The sequence below is a fragment of the Struthio camelus genome, chromosome 6 (genome assembly GCF_040807025.1).
Source record: "Struthio camelus isolate bStrCam1 chromosome 6, bStrCam1.hap1, whole genome shotgun sequence".
Taxonomy (NCBI): Eukaryota; Metazoa; Chordata; class Aves; order Struthioniformes; family Struthionidae; genus Struthio; species Struthio camelus.
In genome coordinates, this window is record NC_090947.1 from 13443093 (window position 1) to 13456033 (window position 12941).

The window sequence follows — 12941 nt, forward strand, 5'->3', positions numbered from 1 at the left end:
TTTGGTGTTGCTAAACTAGTTTTCCATCATTTACAGATACAAAGTTGTCAGTACTTGCTGAAATAGTTCAGTTTGGTAAACCCCTTTCTTCCCTTTCTCAGATTATTTATTTATTTTTCTGTGTGTATATGTGTGTTGGTATAAAATACTCAAGGTCAAGTGTAACTTCATTTACAGGTGTGTAAATTGACTGTTCAGGTGTGTCAGGGATATACTTCCTTATATTAAGTGTATATTATTTCTTGATATTACTTCTTGAATAACCATTTTTTCTTGAATATTATTATTCCTTGAATAACTAAAATATATTTTGTCCTATTGTTTCTTAAACAAAAGAATTAGTTCTGTATGACCAAAATTCTGTGCTGCTTCAGCCTGAAAAGAATAATACAGTTTGCTAGGAATCAAGGGGTTGGGGTTAGAGAAAAATATTGCCTGATACTAGCTTTAAGTAGATCTTTACTGTTAACAAGGACAACAGTAACATACTTATGTGAGGGCTTCTTTAGCTGTGAATAGGAAATGGGTAGCTCATACAACTCACTAATCGAGAAGCCTACTTCTTCTTGGAAAGAGAGGCCCTTCCTAAAGGTGTTCTGTATTATGCCAGGCTTCGTTATTGTGCTGCTTTTTTTCTTTCCTCCCTGACTTTTTTAATCTAATGATTATCAATGTACTCTGAACTTTGAATCCATACGCTTTCTTTTGAACCAGACTATATTTCCTCCTAAAGCTCTTTTTGAATCAAAAGGATTAATGTTTTGGAATTGAGCAGTCTCTAGTTTAGCTGAAGTCAGTAAATCTGTTTCTGGACTGACAAAATGTATCAGTGCTAATAATTTTGGAATGCATAGAATGACAATAGCATCAAGTGTCCCCCACCACCACCCCCCTCTCTGAAGTCAGATAAGACAAATAAGTGGATTATTAAAACAATCCAGTGTTCACATGCACAATAACTACTGCCCCAATGAAGTCTGGAAGTGATTCGAATGGAGGAAAAATGAACGGATACCAGTGAGCTTTTTGAAATAACAGTGAGTTTACAAACAAGATGATGTGAGTTTGCGTTAGAAAGAGAACTAGCATTGAAATGTTTTATGTGCATAAAATTCCCCATGTAGCAGTTACAGCCAAAAACCCCCAAATGCAGAAATTTGCAAGCTCCGTTATCTTTTAACCTGCTTGTTCCGCCTGTCGGCATGCCAGATCCTGCTGCCCTTATCACTGGGCTGGGTGATTAATTTTAATCTCAGGGAAAGCAGATTGGGGGAACAAATAAGGAATCGAGGACAGAAAGCAGAGGACAGAAAGCAGAACTGAACACATGGTCAGCTGTTTTCTGACCATTATTTCAAAATTGCTCTGTTTTGGTCTCCTTTATGAGTATTTTGGGAGATCCCTTCTATGACGTTGGGATTAGTCAACAACTGATTCCTCAGTCAGAATTGTGATATGTTAATGAAAACCTTATTGGTTACCATAAGGGATTTAGAATGGAGTGTTATCATTGTATATATACGTATTTAGAGCAAAAAGATTATGTGAAGGTGTAGGATATTTTTTACAAATGCTGTAGCGTTTGAAAAGGTGGTGGTGGTGTTTTGGTTTTGTGATTATTTTTTTGCCAGTTTACTTGACTCATTATGCATTTGCCTTAGTTTTCTGGTATGTAATTGTAGAGTGGAGATGAAGTGATTATGTCCACTGATGCAATGATTACAAATTCATACCAATGTAAAGCTTGTGTTGGTTTAAAATTAGAGGAAAAGCTATTTTAACTTTTTCTGTATCAGAGTTGTTTTGTTTATCTCAGAAGAGCTTGAGTTGCTAGTCTTTGAAACAGCAGTTGTTGCCAATTACTGACATTAAATGCTACCTTAGAAAATGTGTTACTTTTTTCTCCAAAAGTACAAGCAAAATGCTTAAACATAGTAATTATATAGATCAAAAAATCCTACATTTTTCTCCCTATGTAGAACCATAATCTGAACTGTCCCAGTGGAAGAAAAATCAGCACTCTGAAATGGGTTGAAAATTTTCCCATTAATTCATAATCAAATGGTGCCAATCTTATCAAACTTTAAAGGGTTATTGAACAAATGAGGCAGGTAATCTTAAGTCTGTTGAATTTTTTTTTCAGGAGATGGTGACTTTTCCTCATTATCTCTGTCTTAAAGCAATGCAAGGTTGTATGAAGCTGCTTGATCTGATTCTGCAGTACCTACACATCCCAAACTAGCTTTTACTTTGCAGATTTGAAAATTCATGAGGCTTAAAATTCTGGCTGTCATGCTCACTTCTGAAAAGTGAAAAGGTCGTTATCTTTTAGCAAATTCTTTGACTTTCCTTAGCTCAAAGTTTCTAAAACCTGGACTTCCAAGCAAACTTGCTTTCCTTGCCTAGTTCAACAGATGATAACACCTACCGACTCCAACAAGTATATTGTTGTCTTACGAAGCACATTGCAGCGAGTTTTGCTACCTACATATTAGAATTAAAAAAAAAAAAAAAATTGTACGAGTGGGAAATGCCTCATGAAATAAATAGTACTAAGGCTGCATAGAGGATCAGGTAAATTATATGACGCTAATTAAAAAAAAAAAAAACAGTGGGATACTGAGTGTTTTGAGTTAGTCAGACTTGACAGGAGTAGTTCCCAGTCTTCCATACTCTTTCCTTGCTTCCTGTGAGTCTTCAGAAATTCTGTTACAAGGATGAGCACTGTGACAGTGGTCATGCAAGTTGAGTGTTTGTGTTGCGTCATGGGTGTGTGGATTTTTTGTTTTTTAATGTAAGAGTGAATTTTCCCTGGTCTTTCACTAAAACTATTTTGTAATAGTTTTGTCCAATTTAAAGACCCACTGTAAGTGTGATGGCTGGTCTTACTAGCAGTGGTATGGTTGAACTTGGAAGCTCCACAGTTTAACTTCCCTGAAAAGGGAAGTTTCAGTACCATTAGTGTGATATGACTGCAGAGATTAAAATAGAACTTGTGGCTTGAAGTGTGTGTTGCAGCTGATTTTCCCCAAAAAGTCAGTAATATCCATCAGAGTTTTGCATACTATGAGCAAGAACATCTCTGAATTCTGATTGACTGCTATTTGTAGTTTAAAACATCAATATAAACCTGGCTTATATTTATGAAGTAAACCAGTGCGCCTCTCATATGCTTCCTTTTCCCTCAGCCATGAAGTTCCACTGCTACCAAGACATATAAGGAAAGAACAACCAATCTTGGACTCTGAGACTCAGGAGATTTTCTCCTGGGGATATATTATAATAACTAAAGCAAGCAATATATTAAAATTGCATTGAAATCCTTTCCCTTGCAATGACATTGCAGTTTTCTTTGTTCCTGGAATGTGTATAACGCTTCTGTTGTTCAGAGGTATAGACGTTTCAGGCAAGAAACAAACTTGTACTCTGTCTATGGACGCTACAGCATCAGCTTTGCGGGATGTGAGCTTTTTCTAAATCCCCTTCCTTTCATCAGCCACTTCACTAATCATGACTAGGCTGAATAAGATGATTTTCTTTCTGGAGTTAAGCTGGAAGTTGATTTCAATTACTTGCTCTCTTTTGACTACCTATAATTCATTTTCCCAGTTGTTTAATTCTAGAAATTGCCTGGTGGATGGGGAAAAGAAAAATGTTTCACTCGGAATGGATAAATTTGTTTGAAGTAAAATGCACAGAAACTAGGAGCTTCACCTAACCTAGCTTTAGCAGTCTACATACTAGATATCTTTGGTCATCTACATATACTAGCCAGTGGTAAGAAAGAGGCGCTTCTTGGGCATGGTTTATTTTCTGTTGATTCCTTGCTTGTTTTCCTTTTTTTAAAAAATATTTTCAAAGAAGTTTATCTTAGAACAGTGTATTTAAATAAGTGGAGGTTGTATTTAAATAATGACTGTTGTTGAGTTAGCTCTAAAAGTAGAAATATACCTGACGGTGAGTTTGTTGAATAGATAAACGAGAAACAATGAAAAGTACAGCAACATGCTGTGACCAAGGATGCATATGCTGCCTTGAAATGCTGTGAAATAGAATAAAGCACTGAATGACAATAAAACCATGTCACTGCACTGAACTTGTTTGGAATTTCCATTAACCAGCAAAATTTTTAAGGAAAATGATAAAGCTTAGAAATAGGAAGGAAACTTTTGAAGACAATTTGTGGGTTTATTAAAGTTCAGTCATGAACTGAATAATGTAAGAAATGTACAAGCTGTTTTTATTTGATTTGATAAAACATCTAGTACTATGTTCACCCTCAGAGCACAATAGTGTGACAAACTATTTTGCTCACCATAAAGCTTCCTTTTACTCTCTACTCTTACAACCTGTGATTAAAATACTTCTGCTGGGCAGTCCAAAGGAAAAAAAAAAAAAAAAACCCTAGAGTTTACAAACAGCTAGCAGTACAGTGTCTGCTTCTACCTGAGCAGTAAAAATACAAACAATAAATTCTTCAAGTCAGTACTTTGGAGGCAAATAATTTTTTTGTGAGACTAAAGTTCATGAAGGGTAGATTAATTGTAGAATGAATGAGGGAATAGTTTGGGTTAGACTTTTGATCACTAGTTAGATTTCAAATGTGTGTCCTACTATATTTTTCTCTTCTCTGGAAAAAAAATTCATCTATTGTCTCTTGCCTACTATTAATTTTTGCTACTAATTTTTTACAGAACTGTTTTTAGCACGAGATCATATTTCACTTTCCTTTAAAAAAAAATTCTAACTTATTTTTTTAGTTACATGTATGAAACTTCAACAAAAATAAAGATCTTCCGAAATTCTAAGAAACAAGGGGAGGAAAGTAAAAATTTTTGGATCAACTGTGATTATCAAGTAATAGTCTGTTCTACAATAAATGTAGCTTTAATAAAGGCTAGGAAGCTGTTTCCTTTACAGGAGCCTAAAATCTCTAATGGAAGGTAGGTTTTAGTAGCAAATCTGACAGACTGAACAAATGAGGAGTTTCAGAAAAGTCAACTTTGTTTTTTTTATGCTCAGTAGAATTTTTTCCCCCGTGGCTAAATTAAGACTTCTACTGATATCAGGTTAATCTGCAAATGTGTGCATGGGGTAGTAATGAGGAAAAGTGCTCCTTTCCACTTTCAGCTTCCTATTTCGCTGATGAAAGGATGTCATAATTCTTCATCTGAAAGTAATACAGCTCGGATCTTGAAAATATCAGGATCTTCTGTGTCCGAGGATATGCCTGCTGCTGAGCTGCATGTCTTGAGATATTTGTTTTGTATTTGAGTAAGGTCTATCTTAAACAGGTCTATTTAAAATGAACATCTTTAGGAGTTTACTGTGTACAGTGACAACCTCAGTGTCTGTTTCTTACCTGCTTCCTTATGGTGGAATTACCGCTCTATATTCTGGTACTGGAGAATAGAAAATAAATTTAAATTCTTCCTCCAGCTTGTAAAAAAAACTAATGTGTGTTGGTGGACTGAGAGAGAAACATATGTGAGAAAGATATGTAGTATATGCATCTAATATTTTAAGGCAGAAGATTATGGTTTATGGACCAGATTTGTAACTATGTATATGCAAAAGATACTGATTATGAATTCATGCCCGAAGTTTGAATTTTTACTTGTTTGTTAGCATGTAGAAATAGTATATAAAATTGTAAGATATATAGTAAATAAACTTGGTATTTTTAATGACTACAACATGCTATTTCTAGAGTATCAATAAGTTTTACTTGGGACCTATTAGCAAGTTATATAAAATATTGCATTTCTTGTGCCACAGAGAATAATTATATTGCTCATAATTTAACAAAATAATCTGTAAGTGCAATGAATAGTTCAGAATTACTTTGCGGTTTAAAAAAAAAAATTGAGTGACTATATGAAGCATGTGTTTGAGACTGCAAAGGAACCAATAGCAAACACACGAATTCAAATCTGATTACCATGATACCAGACAACTAATCTAGCAAGTGACATTTTGAGAGATAGGATTAAAGATTAGTAAGTGAGATTGTTACAGAACAATCCAAACATATAGGAATAAGTTGTTTTAAATTAAAACCTTATTCCTATAAGGGATGTGGAAACCATCAAGAGTTTGATACCCACAGTTCTTCGTGTCTATGGAATGCCTGAAACAAGCTAACAGCGCATGTAACTGAGTTTTAAATATCATCAGTTTTTTGATAATAGTACAAAAGCATAATTATTTCTTACAAAATGTATATGGTAAGAAGACAGCAGAAAAAGTCAAGATGGAAAATAGTGGACTTCTTCCTGATTAAGGCAAAATTATCCATTATTGCTGACAAATCTTTAGACCTTAATAAACTGGAGGCTTCAGACATTTAAATTATATGATTTAAATAATTTAGTTAGGTCTCTGATTTCTTTACCTGTTCACTACAGATGACTTGAGCAAATAGAAATCTTTCCTCCCATGATCTTAGATAACGACTAGGCAGCTCAGGGGTAAAATGTAATTTTTGTACTGGAAGATAGCTATTGATAGAAAAAGTATTTTCATGTGTATCTCAAAGGAAGTGGAGGAGAATTCTCTCTATAGTTCTGTACAGATCAAATCTGATACCTGGTAATATACATTAATCAATAAACAATTGCATTCCCAATACTTGGATGATTTTTGGAGAGTTTTAAAACTAACTTGTGTGTGTTGCCAAGCAGTTTGATTTACGGGAGGTTTGCATTGTTAATAGTTCAAGATGAAATGCAATTAATGGTAACATGATGACTTCTAGGCCGGTTATTGTAAATCTAAGGAGATCAGATTTAAAAGAAATGCAAAGATGGTAAAGGCTGAAAATGCATGTTTAAGAGAGACAGTGACCTTAACTTTGTCCAGTTATGTTAACTTTGTCCAGATTTTTGAGTATGGCATCTTGAGTGCATATTATGCTGGACTTCTGATATATCTATTTTCTCAAGATAATTCAATTGTTTTCTGTTGGTTTCACTCTATCTCTAACTTGATTTCCTTTTGATCAGAGTGCATGTGGGCAAGAATGAGGTTTCACCTCTTCTATTCACTTTTTTCGTTCCCTTTTTCCTAGTGTCTCCCACAGAAAATGTGAAGTGCATTGCCAAGTGTATGTTATCATTCTCAAATATTTTTGCCTTTACCTATTTATACTTTGGTAGTATGCGAATTAATAGTTCTTTTCTTAAAGGGTAAACTTGTTGCAAATATTCTCCAATTGTTTTAGCTAGTCTCATGGTAGTTCCAACTCCAGAACAGTAGTAAAAAATACATACATTTTTAAATTCAGTCTACTTTTTCCTTCACAAAGGAGATCTCAAAATGGTTTAAAAAAAACCCTAAAAACCTGCAACTAAACAACAAAACGGCTTTCAAAATCATTCTTGAAATGTTTTAAGACAGAGTTCTGGGACATTAATGCAGAAAAGGAATATTTTTGACATACCATTCAATATTCAGCAGAGAATGATCCCCTTGAAGACTGTGACCTTACTAAGCTCCTTAGACTTTAACAGAGAGAGAGTTCAGCCTGAACATCACAAACAATTGGAAGAAAGGCTAATTATATGCAATTCACCTCCTTCCATGATTTCTTCCCAGATGAGGAACATATCCAGGCTAGTAATTTTTCCGGAGGAAAAACTGAACAAAAATGTCACCGGTCAGAAAGCAGTGTAAATCAACCTTGGCTATTACTGTTAGTTAGCTGATGAAATAGTACTACATTTAAATTGCTCTAACTTTAAGTACCCTGAGTCCTGAATGCAGGCTGCAGATAAGACTCTCTGTTATTGCCTGTATTGGCCATTGATTTCATTGACTATCTTCTAAGAAGTTATCTGGCTATGAATGGAACTTGAATGACCATTGAACTTTTCACTTTGCCCGTATGCAACTTTTTAAGTATTTGTTTTGAAAGGGAAGAGTAAGCAGAAAAAAAAAGGGAAGGTTTTAAGCTCTTGCAGGTTGTAGATTAGCTAGAAAGAAATGCATGAAACAAATGTTTTTTTTAAATATAAATGATTACATTCCTGGAATGGGAGGGGGAAACAGAGAAAAAGTGAATTTCTGATGACTTGGTGCTTAAGTAAATTAGAGGCAGGGGGTAAGGCAACAAAAAACTGGATGCTAGTTTGTATTACTACAGTTAGCTACAACTTTTATTTCACTCAGCTGAAACCAGTGTAAAAGCTGTCAGGCTTCATATTTTGTGGTGTGTTTGCCTCTTAAGTATTCCCAAAGAATCGTGTGCTAAAGGAGATCTGTGTGTCAACTCTGAGATCTGATGCTCTTCAGCATTAACATCTGAGATATAAGCATATATCTTCTTATGAAAAAAGAAACAATAGCAAAACTGAGCAAATACTTCTTGAATCTCAGCATTTCATAGGTCAGGTAATAATGATTATTTTTTAGGTAGCAAATGAACAAGTCCAGCTTCTAGTTCTTTGACAGAAGCATAATTCATGGGTAAATGTATTTAGAGACTACATGATCATAAACATAGATATGGAAAGGCTTAACAATGGGACAGGTTAGTTGTTATACACAGCTGAGCATTTGGCATGGGAGTATTTGGAGGCTTGTTAGTAAAATTTTTAGAGTATCGGCAGCACAGCTGTTACCCAAGCAAAGGGGAAGGAGTAATCCATTGTCTAGGCTGCTAGTAATCTGCTGTCTTTAGAGTAAACATTGGTAACTAACCCTGAGGTACTAGTCCACTGACCACTCTTTTTAACCAGTCTTTTTAACAAAACCAACAGATAAACCCTAAATAGGCTTCCTGCTTTTCCTCACTCTTTAGTCTCAAGGGCTTTGTGTGCCTGCTAGGCTGAGATTTGGCTGTCCTAGGGGCCTCTGTGTCAGGCACCGGGAAGGTTGCCTGAGGCCTTGCGTGGGAAAAAGAAAACAACTTTGATTATTTTATAGACTGATTTTCTGCTGGCTCTCAAATTCTAGCATATTAGATAGAGGAAGAACTTGACTGACTATGGCTGAGTGAAGGAAAAGCTCCTAGTAGATGTCTCTGCGCTCCCAGGATTGCTTGTTACAGGCAGAGAGCAAAATGAAGGGAAGCACTTGGAGAAAGCTTTTTGAGTTACTCGTCCTGCTGGGAACACTTAGAACAGTTGGTGGCTGGTTCGAACCTCCTTGGCTGGCTGTTTTCCCCAAAAACCACATGGGAGAAAAGGGTAACGGGAATGCCTGGCGTGCTAGCTGCTTCCCTGACAAGCCTTTGACTTTGTGGCAAAGGAAGCTGAACGGAAAGGAGGCCTGTGCTTTAGAGGCTGCAATGCTCTGGGTTTCCCTCTGACGGATAAGGAAATGGTGAAGCTTAGGTCCTGTAACTCGGAGGGCCACAAAGTTAGCTTCCTGGAAGACTGCGCTGTGTGTGACGTTATCTCAGGGAAAAGCTCTAGAGCCCAGCAGTAAACAGCCTACCGTGATTAGTGTGTTGGCAGCATTTATAATGTTCTGGCAGGTATGTAGAATATTTACTTCCCTGAACTTTGAGTATTTTCTTCTGTGGGGTCTTTTTAATGCTAAATGTTCCTTCCTTGTGAGGTATGTTGTGCCTTGAACTTGTCTTTTGTTGCTAATATTATGACAGAGATAACTGCATATCATTATTCATCCGTTTTATTTAATTATTGATCCTTTCAACTTTCTGAGACTTAATTAGAATGTGCTGTATTGAACAAAACAAAAAAATTAAATTTGTTGGATTAGTAAATAACAGAGAATTAGTGGTAGTTTAGTGATTTAATTAACACAGCTTTATCCCAGCACACTAGTTAATGAAAGGCAAGCACTGGGCCATCTGGTACAGTTTCAGGGAATGTGAAAACAGAGCTGCCTCACTCTACCTTCCTCATTTGTTATTTGCATTTGGAGTCCATTGGTTCTTCTCCTTCAGATGGTTATTCACTTTCCCTATAAAATCTTTAAAACACTGTAAGAACTATTAGGATTAAAAAAAAGTTCTTTATAAACATAAGGCAATATTAGTCACTGTTCTGTTTCACAAAACTGTTCAATATTCTAAAGGTTGTGTGGCGCAATAAATATGGTCTATCCAGAAGGCCTGTAGCCATCACCCCCACGCCAAGTAATTAAAAGCTGTACATCTTGCCTCAGTGGTGTTCGTGCTTGATTTGCTCAGTCCAGTTATTGTTGCAAGGTTCCAAGGATCGAGAACTGAGGAATCTTTCTGTAAATCAGTACGTTGAACTTGAAAGTAAAAACTTCCATATTCCTAATGAACAATAATTCAAGATGTAGCAAAATCTCAGCGAAGTATTTCCATGAGCTTGAATCATGGCTCTGATGCATCTCTGTGTTCTACTAGTTATAAGGTTAATTAAAGAATAGGATAGCTTCTTTGCAATTTTCTTTTTTCATAGCCTAATTAAAAATAGTGTTCAGTGATTTCGGTCTTTAGATATGTGTTTGCCTTGGTAGCCTGGAAAAACTGTGACATAGGAATTGTAGGTGATAACAACTACAATGTTATATACCTCAAGGAAGAGCTTTTGCTCCAAGGTTTACTTAGGTGATGTTGGGATAGTGGAGAAGATACCTGTTTTGCTCAATGTAATGTTAATTAACTTTCTGTGACTAAATTAGGACTAAATAACATAAATCTCTTGCTTCAAAGGTGGAGAATTTGTTTGTTTTGGCTCTTTTTATTGCTATGGTTCCAAAAGTGAGAGGAGAGTTTCCAGTGAAATTAAAAGCTTAACAGTAGAAAGTGGAAGTTTGGGGATGTGTGTGTTTTTTTCAGTTTTAACTGAGAGGTGCCATTTCAATGGTTGGATGGTGGTCTTGCATTTTTAGCATAGTTTTGCAATTTTGGAAAGGATGTGTGAAAGACAGGATTCTGAAGAATGGGAGTGGCCGTTGTGAAAAGACGGTTGAACATCTTAAGGCTTATTAGATCCTATGAGTTGAACTACAGCTGCTTAAGGTTGAAGGGAGGTGCCTCAGGTTCAGAGAACTCTCGTTGGATTCACCTGGCTGAGTCTTTTGACAGCAGTTGGAGTAGATGTATAGTAAGGTACTTAACCTGAGTCCTGTTAGCACAATTGCTGAGCCATCAAGGCAAGCGGACTTTTAGTTAATGCTCAAGAACATACTGTTGCCTGACTTTAACTGCATTAGAATATTTTTCACTATAAAAATTCAGATTAATAAATGACTTATTAAAGTCCAAATATAACTTTAAAGCTGTTGTCTACTTTGGGAGGGAAGTAGAATTTATTTCCTTTTTGAGTCAGTGCTAACTATATTTTGCCTTGAAAATGTTTGATATCAATTTGAACTGGATTTCTTTTAGATGAAACTAAGCGAAGAGATATCCTCTGAGTCCACCTTGTGCAAACAACCACTAATGGGCAGGCAGTCAATCATCAGGAAGAGAGTTTGAAGTAAAACCTCTCAAAAGGTATGTAGTGTCCATATCAAGTCCTCAGTATCAAAGCCCACTGTTTTGCTTTACAGATCTGCTCCTGTTTTATGCCACTGTTTGCCAGTGCAGACATACCACTGTTGTCCGTATGGTTTCACGTATGTCAGCATCAGTAATAAGAGTTGACCTACATCATCTTGTGTGTAAGCGTTGTCCAATGCAGGAAAGTCTCAAGCTTGTGTTGTGTATACTCTTCCTGGTCCACTTTTTACAGCAGGATGTGTGTATCTTACTGTGGTATGTTAAGGGCCTTACCTCTTGTCACACTGAAGAGAAAGTAATACTCTGAAACTATAAAATAAGCATACTCTTTTAACTATTCTAAATTAAATAATTATTTGAGGTCAATGCTTTGAGTGCTTCCCAGAAGCCACGTTATTTTCCTTGGTAATCACTGTTTAGCTGCCATACCTTCCTATGCAAACCTTTCCTATGCAAAAGTTGTAGTCATTTTAAATGTGCAGCTGCAGCTAGCTAAAATGCTCACTGTGAATTGAGTTTGACGCTGTTCTTTCAGCACCATTTTTATGAAGAATTAAATATTCTTTCTCTCTGAAGTCTAATTCTAGTGTTTTAGCTAACCATCAATCAAAGGTTCATGTCTGCTTTCCATTACCTTTCCAGTCATTCTCTTAAGCTTCTTTCAGTATCCAGGAGCCTGACAGCTAAGTGATGTGACTCACATCTGTAATGTCTGGCTCCTCCTTTCTCCTATCCCCAAGGTGACAATTGTATATTCTTTGTAGTATTTTGTTTTGTTACCCTTTTTATTATTATTTTTATGTAAATGTCCTGTTAGAGCAGATGAAAACTGAATCATCTGAAATACTTTACTTTTGTAGTAATAAATTTTACCTGTATTTTAGCAAGGAACAAAGGGAGGGACAAGGAGCCCTGCTCTCCCTAGGCTCCACATATAGTCAGTAACGAGAAGGGGAATCTACAGTGCAGTCCAAAGCAAAAATAATTTAGGCTGTATAAGCTGCAGTTTAGCAGTCAACCTAAACTATAAGTGAAAATGCTAGTAAGTTAAGTATTTTGAATCACTTTTCTCTCTGATATTGATACTGTTCTCTGCAGTTGCTTACCCAAATAAGTTGGCTGCCTAAAGTTAGGCAATGTGAGTACCTTCTCTTTTCCTTTTAAAAAAAAATTACATAATTTTATGTTCTAGTAGTACATTTTTTACTTCTTTACTTGTTGCTAGTTTTTATTTGTGTATACAACATGCAGACTTAAAATCTCAAGAGTAATATCTCTCAGCTGATCAACTTGTCCTGGATACCTTCCTCTTTCTTCATTATGAGTGTTTGTAAATCTATATTTCTAAATATAGGCAAAAATTGTGCTTTCTGATGAATATTATCACAAAAATTGAGCATTATCATTCCCACTAAAAACCTCAACAGGTGCAGACTTTAGGAGATGGTTGCTTTGCAGTGGGGCCATTGGATGCACAACGCTGTTGGAATGAGGG

The 12941-nt window shown here is 36.0% G+C and overlaps 1 long non-coding RNA gene across 5 annotated transcripts in view; it reads left to right on the forward strand.

Moving 5' to 3' along the window:
* The window catches only part of LOC104143411 (uncharacterized), a 436433-nt gene that overhangs the window by 56005 nt on the left and 367487 nt on the right, over positions 1-12941 (forward strand). For 4 of the 5 annotated variants that reach the window (XR_011141860.1, XR_011141861.1, XR_011141859.1 and 1 more), the window contains exon 3: positions 11333-11440. The exons of the other annotated variant lie outside the window; for it this stretch is intronic. This is a non-coding gene — a long non-coding RNA (uncharacterized lncRNA). The remainder of the gene's footprint in view (positions 1-11332; positions 11441-12941) is intronic. 5 annotated transcript variants of the gene reach the window in all.